At 48.1% G+C, this 9,873-nt stretch overlaps 1 pseudogene; it reads left to right on the top strand.

Annotated features, from left to right (window-relative positions):
* The first annotated feature begins 420 nt into the window (after window positions 1–420).
* Window positions 421–920, top strand: LOC134730539 (large ribosomal subunit protein eL34-like; annotated as a pseudogene).
* The last annotated feature ends 8,953 nt before the right edge of the window (window positions 921–9,873 follow it).

Below are 9,873 nucleotides of genomic sequence, written 5' to 3'. Positions count from 1 at the left end.
ATTATATGTGTCTGTGCGTGTGTGTGTGTGTGTGTTGATGTATAAACTCTGGACAAAAAAATGTTTTCTTAAAGAACTATTTGAAGGCAAATAGTTCTTCAGTTGAATAGTTCTTCAAATAGATAATAAACTATTTAATAAATAGTTCTTCTTTAAATAGTTCTTCAAATAGTTAAGAAACTATTTAAAGTTTCTTAAAGAACTATTGGAAAGTGGTTAAGAACAGGCAGAAACCGGAAGAGTGTCCATCTGTAAGGGATGAGGGTTTGCCTGGCTTTCCAGCTGGGGCTGATATAGAAAGTACAGCCTCTCTCACTGCCTTGAGGGCTCAGCGGATGAGAAGTGATTCCTAAATGGCTGGAAAATGAGGGGGGAAACACCAGGCGGAAAGGAGGAAGGGAGCACTTCCAGGGATGTTGTCTGCAGGCACTCAGAATGGTCCGGCGTTTGACATACTGTCGTAGGCTTTCCTGAAATACAGCCTTTAACAAAACTAGGCTGCCCCGAACCCCTGGTAATGGAATTGTTTACCTTTATACCAAGAAGGTTGGGAAAGCACCAAAATCTGCATGTGGCGTGTGCCCAGGCAGACTTCGAGGGGTTCTTGCTGTAAGACCTGAAGTTCTTATGAGATTGTCCAACACAAGGAAACATGTCCGCAGGGCCTGTGGTGGTTTGATGTGTGCTAAACGTGTCTGTGACAGGATCAAGCGCGCTTTCCTTATCGAGGAGCAGAAAATTGTTGTGAAAGTGTTGAAGGCACAAGCACAGGGTCAGAAAGCTAAATAAAAAATGAAACTTTTTGAGTAATAAAAATGAAAAGACTTAAAAAAAAGAAAGGAGCAAGGGGGGAGCCCTAAAACCTGTGTAGAAATTCCCCCAGGTCTTCAACTGACCTCTCAGCTATGCCTGAGTGGTAGAGAGTCCAGGGAAACTTCCAGAAGGAGCCAGCTGGAGTGCTGGGGAGACAAGGGAGGAACCAGAGAATTAGATGTAGTAAATCTCAAAAGGTTGACATTTTGGGGAGCATGTTCTCTGACCACAGTGAAATTAAACTAGAAATTGACATCTTGAAAATCTCCAAAAAGCTATAGTGGGCATTATTGGGCAATTGGTGAGCTTTGATTATGGGCTGAGGATTAAGGTAATAATATTGTATCAGTGTTAAGTCTCCGGATTTTGATAATTACACTGTGATCATGTACAAGATGGTCTTTGTTTTTGGGAAATACACACTGGAGCATTTAGAGGTAAAATGGCACAGTCTGTGGGGGGAGGGAGAAGGAGAGAAAAGGGAGGAGGAGGAAGAGAGGAGTGAAAAAGCAAATGGCATAAAACGTTAAACAATCGTTGAATCCGGGTGAACAGTATACGGGAGCTCTTTGTACTATATTTGCAACTTCTGTGAAATTTTAAAATTATATCAACATTTACCCCTTAAAAACAAAAACAAAAACAAAAGAAAACCTAACTCGCATCCTATTTTGCTTCTATTTACTTCTGGAATTGTCTGTATAGGAGATTAGAGGCAAGACCTTCCAAAGCACCCCACCCTCACACCCAGCTGGGAGGGGCTGTGAATGGTACCATGGGGATCGTGGCCAAACAGAAGACAGGGGCTTTGTCACCTGGCGCAGAGGGCAGACCAGGTCCCCACAGCTCCAGCCCGCTCCTGAGCACCATCTCACCATTATTGGGTTTCTAAGTGGATGGCAGCAAGGTCCTTGTGCTAAACTGCAAAGCACATCACAGAGCCCAGAGGCAAGGATTAGTGTCTGCTAGACAAATGAGCAGCTGCGATTATCATCTTGTTCAAAGTTTAGAAACATCTAGATAGGAAAGGTGAGAGAGCAATTGTCTCTGACTAATGAGTTTTTGTGTGGTGGCAGTGGTGGGGGGCGTTCAGAGGAGGCTGAAGAGGGGAGGGAAAGTTGCCACCCGTGAAGAACCTTTAGAGAGCAATATAGACTTCGTGATCTGCCCCTGTCTTAGCATTTCCTGCACATCCCCCATGCACCACACGCCTCAGACAGGTTCTCTTCTGTCTTTGAAGCAGTCATTAACTCTGCACACGCTGGTGGTCCTGAAGCACCTCTCTGCCGCCTTCCTGTGTTTAGGAGAATTCCCCCTCCTGTGTCTCAGTGGGAGGCAGGGACTGACTCCCACAGCAGAAGATAAAAATGCCAGGGACTTGCTTTCTCAGCCGTCCTTACAGTGTAAACTTGGATGTGAGGCAGCCAATCAGAGGCATTTGCCCAGAGTCTCAGGGGCCCCCAAGGCCCTCTCTCGGGCAGCTAGCACAGCTGCAGGCCATGGAGACCCTGGGTCAGCAGTGCAGGTGCAGCACCCAGCAACTAGGACCCTCAGTGGCTGCAGCAGCAGCATCCCTGAGGACCAGTCACGGGCATGGTTCCCACACACCCAGCTGCTCTGCGACTTGCCAGACATCATGTGTACAATCCAGTGACATCAAATACTTTCTCAATGTTGTGCAGCCATCACCACTCTCTAGTTCTAGAACTTCATCACCCAAATGGAAACCCTGTACCCATGAAGCAGCCGCTTTCATTCCTCCCTTCCCCACACGGTCCTGTGCAACCACTAGTGCATTCCATCTCCATGGATTTGCCCTTTCTGGGTGTTTGATATGAATGGAACCATACATTCTGTGGTCTGACTTCTTTCCTTGAATGTTGTCAAGGCCCATGCATGTTGTAACATGTGTCAGAGCTTCAGTCCTTTCTATGGCCAAACAATATCCCATTGCATGGATATATTACTTTTTTTTTACCCATTCATTTGTTGATGGACAGTGGGTTGTGTCCAGTTTTTGGTGATTGTGAATAGAGCTGCTATGAATATTCATGTACTAGTTTTTGTTTGGAGACCTATTTTCCATTCTGTCGGATACAGACCTAGGAATGGAATTGCTGGGTCATATAGTGATTCTATGTTTAACTTGCGGAGGAACTGCCAAGCTATTTTTCCCAGTATCCTTTTAATACATTATTTTATCCTTAATATAAGCAGAGTTTATTTCTGTTGTTTGCCACTAGGAACCCTGACTGATATCTTATTCCCACCTTACTGATGGGAAACCTGAGGCTCAGGGAAGACTGAATGGTTTGTCCAAGGCTTCTGACTGGATCCAGGCTACAAATCCCTTAACAGTTTGCTGCTGAGACTCTAGGACAGTGAGATTCCCTTTGCATCTTACCTCCTGCACAAATGATATGGTGCAGTGGTTCCCAGCAGGGACCCCTGGAGGCCAAGGGTGCCATGAATTATTGACCAGGGTCTGGGAGCTATTTTGAATATTTCACTAAGTGTAATGGAAAACCTCCACTTTCGCACAATGAAGCTGTTCAGGCTGCCTAAAATGTCAAGTTTCTTTGCTTTTGGCAGAAATTAAATCAACCCATGGTGGTAATAAGGGTTATTGCCTGCTGATCAGAGACTCTGGCTCTCAGGCTGGCAGTTCTGTGTATCTTTGATTAATTTTAAAAATGGGAAAATGAATAAATTATTACTTAATAAATGCAGTTGTTTGGTGAATGAAAATCTTTTAAAACATGGGGTCCACGGGGAGAGAAATCAGACATGAGTGTCTTGGTGACGAGAAGGTCATCAAAGCATTGAGAACACGTCCTTGGCTGTCTCCTGGGACTCTGGGTCTGAGAGTCTTGATTCTACCACTGACAGCTCAGACCTTGTGCAAGTGACCGTGGGTGTCCCCTTCTCTGCCACAGAGGGGCTGACTTAACCGTTGCTAAGCTTCCTTCCAGCTGTGGTGTCCTGTGATTCTAACCCACCTATGAGGGGAGGCAGCGATGAAGAGGGGAGATAATTCGTTTTTTTCTAGATGGCTGTGGGGCACTTTCCCAGGGAAGCCAGAAGCTGAGCTGCCTGCAGGACACAGCAGTGACCAGAGATGGGAGGTCCTGCGCGCACCCTAGTCTCTCTCTCCAGACCCCTTCTCCTGCTGTATCCTCTGGCTTGCAGATGACCACTTTCCTTCACCCCTCACCTCTTCCCTCACCCACGTCCCAGCAGGCCATTGTCAGGCCCTTTCTATCCCTGGAGGTCTGTCCTCTGGATCAATACCTCTCTGTCCCCAGGCTGTCTCCCACAGCGTCCCCAGCTGGGCTCTCAGCCTCAGGCTGGGCTCCTGAGCATTCACCACCTGTTTCCCTGGCTGGCATCACAGAACCCCGATATCTTTGTTTTGTCTTTGCTAACGTGGTGTGGTCACCTCGCACCTTACTTGGTGTAAGCTAAGCAAGTAAGGTAAGGTGTCACGAAGCAGCCGTGACACCTGCCCTCCCAGCACACCTCTCACCATCCTTCCTAAAGCCTGCACCAGCCACAGGGAGCCACATGCGGCCTCCCGGATGGCTAGGCTGTTTCCGGCCTCCAAGCCTTTGGGTCATCCCTAATTGCTTTCTTGACATTTAGCTTGAAAGAGTGACAAAGTGACATTTTAACTCCTGGTGATATATACTGGTCCTCATGACAAATACAGTCAGCCCCAGTGGGCTTCTGTGTGATTTTGAACCCGCCCCTCCACCTCTCTGGGTGCTGAATACGCTCATCACCTGAAAGAACATTTACCGTCTACCTAACCATGAGCTATGGACATAAATAAATTAACATTTGTAAAGAGCCTAAGAACGTTCAAAGGAATGTTACCCAGCAGTGAGTAAACAGCTCCGTGAAGTGTCAGCTCTGGAGGGCAGTCTTGCAAGTCGTGAATTGACTGATGAACCCACAAACAGGCATTCATCAGTCAAAGACAATGGTTTGTGAACTCTTGAAGCTCATGCCCTGTGTGGGCATCAGACCTGAGATTTACTGTTTAACGGGCCTATTTAATATCTACCCAGAGATAGATAGCGTCAGATGCCACAGGGGGAGGGCTCAAGTGTCCCAAGAGTACCCCTCAGCCCTCAGACACCAGTCGCAGGGCCAGGCCTCCAGAGCTTCTGACCCATTGGCTTCAAGTTGGGGTTCCTACAACTCCCACTTTGTGTTTGATTAATTTGCTGGAGCGACTCACAGAACTCAGGGAAACACGTTTACCAGTTTATATGAAAGAATGTCACAAAGGGTACAGATAAAGAGAAGCACAGGACGAGATATGGGGGAAGGTGCCTGGAGCTTCGGTGCCCATCCTGGGCGTGCCACCCTCCAGGAGCCTCCATGGGTTCAGGTATCTGCAAGCTCCCGGACCCTGTCCTCGTGGGTTTTTATGGAGGCTCCGATGCACGGGCATGCTTGACAACCACGCGGAAGTGTGACCGGACAGAAAGCGTGTGACTTAAACCCAGCAAGGCCGGCCTGCTCAGACTTTTCTTGGCTTCTCTAAGCAGCATTCCTTCCTCTAGGGTATGGGGCAGGACTTTCTGTGGAATGAGGGTTTTTTGATCCACAAACAGATTAGCATCCCGCCGTGGGCAAGTGAAAGAAAAACAGCAGAAGGTCAGAGAGAGATTCTGTTTCCTGAGTCCTAAGGCGCCCCAGCATTCTAACAAGGAATGTGGGTGTTGGGAGCCAGGAACCTGGACAAAAACCAATACGCATATCCTAACACCACAGGCCTTCTGCGATGCGACATTTTTCCAGACACTTCCCAGACCTCACAATCCCTTCCGTCTTCCTTTCATTGTCGACTTCTCGGCCTGATTTTAGCAGCTTTTGCACACACTGTGCCATTTAACTCTTAGGTGTGGCTCAGGGAGCTTAGCGGGTGCTCAAGGACACTGGATTTGAACTTGAACCGCCTGACTCCAAAGTCCAAACTCTTCACCACTTTGCTAGTCTTCCTTTGTTCATCTTGAAAATGTGCTTGAGGCAACCCTATTAAACCGCGTTTCTCAGATCTGTTGCCCACACACGGCACAAACTGCCAGAGCTCACAGGCCCTCTCCTGGCCTGGAGTGAGTCCCCAGCAAATCCCAGTTAGAGCCTGCTGGGGATGCAGGCACGGAAAAGGCCAAGCAGCGGGGTGCTCTGTCCCAGGCTGGAACAGCACAGCCGAACCACGTCAGAGCCAGTCAGCCCCGAGGCGTGAGGCAGGGAGGCTGGGCTTGTTTAGCTTTCTCTCTCCCAGGGTTCTGTGGTGCCTGTCTGTAGGGGACAGAGAAGCTCTGTGAGCTGGTTGTCCCTGTGCTATTGCTATTAAAAGGCCCTGCAGACGGTGCCGCCTGGGCGTGGGGGTGATTAAGGCGCAGTGATAGCAGGTTGGCCTGCTGCCCTGGCTGGGGAGCGGTGCTTTGCCAGGCATGGTTTCCCTCATCAAACGGGGGAAACAGGTGGCTGGGTCCAAAGTGCTTCCCTCTGACGGGGGTGCAGCTTCGCTCCCATCATCTAAGTCTGAATTAATCCCAGAGCAGCCTTCTCCAGGTGGGCTGGGCAGGAGACAGGTGCACAGGGGAGGGAGTGGGGGAGGAAAGGAGTGAGAGGAAAGAAAAGAGGAAGGAAGGGAGAGAGGGAAGGAGGAAGTTCCCTTGCACTGCCCAATGCCAGTGCTTTGCAGGGTGGGGAAATGAGAGAGGAAGGCATTGAAGATGTTTCTCTTATCCAGGCTTCCCTTGGACCCTCAGGATTTCCTTTGCCTAGTTCCCAATGACCTGTGACTGGCAAAGGGGGCACCGCGAAATCCCCTCACATGCAGCCACCTCATCAGAGCAGGGAATGTGGACCTGCTGGGCACAGGCAGCCAACGGTGGCCACTTCCTTGCTCCTCCTCCCCCCCACTGAGTAGCACATTCTTAGGGAATCCAGAAGACCTTCCTACCCGCGAGCACCGAGAGCCTGGGAGCATCTGAGATCTGCTCTTCCTCTCGTCCCAGCTGTCACTGCCCTTCTGTCTCTTGTGCCCTCCAGTGCTGAGGTCATGGGCTGGCAGAGCATGTGGTCTGGACCCTCTGTGCGTGGACAGGCCCTCCTCAGCTGACTTGGCCTGAATGGGGAGCCGGCAGGCTGGGACACCCCTCTGAGTCTCAGCCGTGGATTATGGGCCAGCTCACAGGCTCTCAGCTCAGCTGCCCGACAGTGTGCCTCTCCAGGGCTGCCAGAACACTCAGGGGCATCCGGGTCACACGAAGGCTAAGCATCTCCTGGGGACACTCAACTTGAAGGCCCCCTTCAGCCTAAAGACATTGTGAGCCCCTGGTTTACTAGCTATGGTCACTGTCACAGGTAGGCACAGCGGGAGTCATCTGGGAGGACAGCATGGTCCCTCTGTCTTGGGCACTGTATTAGATTCCTAGAGCTGCCATAACAAAGCACCTCGAGCCACGTGGCTTAAAACCATAGCAATGTCTGGTCTCACAGTTCTGGAGGCCTGAAGTCTGAAATCAAGGTGTCAGCAGGACCATGTTTCCCTCTGAAACCTGTAGGGCAGGAGCCTTCCTTGTTTCTTCCAGCTTCTGGGAGTTTGCTGGCAATATTTACGTTCCTGGGCTTATAAATGCTCCACTCCAATCTCTGCCTCTGCTGTCACGTGGCGTTCTCCGGGTGTCTGTCTTCGTGTGATCATCTTCTAATGAGGACACCAGTCACATTGGATCAGGGCCCAGCCTACTCCAGTATGACCTCACCTTCACTAATGACATCTGCAAAGACCCTACCTCCAAACACAGTCACACTCTGAGGTGCTAGGGGTCAGGACTTCAACCTTTGTCTTTTGGGAGACACACAATTCAACCCATAACCGGGGCTCTCAAGGATATGAGGGTGTAATTTCCTTCCACATTCCTTGTGTAGTCTACTGGTTACGCCTTAATGGTGAGCAGCTCAACTTGCATGCTCTGAAAAGAACACACTGCTCCAGCTCCCCTGAGCGCATGGGTTGCCTGGGGCCTTGTTAAAGGCAGATTCAGACTCAGCTGGTCTGGCGGAGGAGGGGGGCCAAAGACTCTGCGTTTCTAATAAGCGCCCAAGTGATGCTCAGGCCGCTGGTCAGTGAACCAAACTTAAATAGGGAGAAGGAGCTAGACCACAAAGCCTTCCCAAGGAGTCAGGCCCCTCCTGCCCCAGAGGAGAGGTGGAGGGCTGCAAGGTTCAAGTGCTAGAAGAAAGGAAGCAAGCAGAATGCTCCAGTTTAACAGTCAACAGAAAACAGCATCCCTATTACAAGTGCATAGTCAAATCTGCTCCAAGGCCCCAGGCTGGGAGCTGCCATCTGAATTACCCGTAGCCAAATCCCTAGCAAAGAGTGGAGGACAGGCTGAGCTGCCGGGGGGCCTCAGGGGAGGCCCACCACTTTCGCCTGCTTCCACATTTGTCCCAATTCAATCAACTCCCATGCTTTTATTTCTCTTGGGAAATACTTTAGAAATGGGATTTTTCTGGGTCATATGGTAAATACATGCTTAACTTTTTAAAATAACTTTTTATTACGTATAATTCATCTACGATAATATTCACCCCTTTCTAAAGTGTATGATTCAGTGGCATTTAGTAGATTAACAGAGTTGGGCAACCATCACCACTGTCTAATTCCAGGATACTTATGGATTAAAGACTTAAATGTTAGACCTAAAACCATAAAAACCCTAGAAGAAAACCTAGGCATTACCATTCAGGACATAGGCATGGGCAAGGACTTCATGGCTAAAACACCAAAAGCAATGGCAACAAAAGCCGAAATAGACAAATGGGATCTAATTAAACTAAAGAGCTTCTGCACAGCAAAAGAAACTACCATCAGAGTGAACAGGCAACCTACAACATGGGAGAAAATTTTTGCAACCTACTCATCTGACAAAGGGCTAATATCCAGAATCTACAAACAACTCAAACAAATTTACAAGAAAAAATCAAACAACCCCATCAAAAAGTAGGCAAAGAATATGAACAGACACTTTTCAAAAGAAGACATCTATGCAGCCAACAGACACATGAAAAAATGCTCATCATCACTGGCCATCAGAGAAACGCAAATCAAAACCACAATGAGATACCATCTCATGCCAGTTAGAATGGTGATCATTAAAAAGTCAGGAAACAACAGGTGCTGGAGAGGATGTGGTGAAACAGGAATGCTTTTACACTGTTGGTGGGAGTGTAAACTAGTTCAACCATTGTGGAAGACAGTGTGGAGATTCCTCAAGGATCTAGAACTAGAAATACCATTTGATCCAGTGATCCCATTACTGGGTATATACCCAAAGGATTACAAATCATGCTACTATAAAGACACATGCACACGTATGTTTATTGTGGCACTATTCACAATAGCAAAGACTTGGAACCAACCCAAATGTCCATCAGTGATAGACTGGATTAAGAAAATGTGGCACATATGCACAGTATGCAATACTATGCAGCCATAAAAAAGGATGAGTTCATGTCCTTTGAAGCGACATGGATGAAGCTGGAAACCATCATTCTGAGCAAACTATCGCAAGGACAGAAAACCAAACACTGCATGTTCTCACTCATAGGTGGGAATTGAACAATAAGAACACTTGGACATAGAGTGGGGAATATCACATACCGGGGCCTGTCGTGGGGTGGGGGGCTGGGGGACAGATAGCATTAGGAGAAATACCTAATGTAAATCACGAGTATATGGGTGCAGCAAACCAACACGGCACATGTATACCTATGTAACAAACCTGCAAGTTGTGCACATGTACCCTAGAACTTAAAGCATAACAAAAAAGAAAAAAAAAGAAAAAAAAGAAAAATGCTAATTCACTTGTAACATTGTACTGTTAGAAACTAGGAGCTTATTTTATATAATTTATTTAATGCCTTAGCTCATTTTAGCCTCACTACAATCCCATGAGTATGATTAGTACCCTCATTTTCCAAGTGGGGAAACCAAGTCACAGAGCTCTGGGAACTGCTCAAGTTCTCCCAGCT

This window comes from Pan paniscus, chromosome 5 (assembly GCF_029289425.2).
Source record: "Pan paniscus chromosome 5, NHGRI_mPanPan1-v2.0_pri, whole genome shotgun sequence".
NCBI lineage: Eukaryota > Metazoa > Chordata > Mammalia > Primates > Hominidae > Pan > Pan paniscus.
This window is presented reverse-complemented; position numbering and strand designations above follow the sequence as displayed.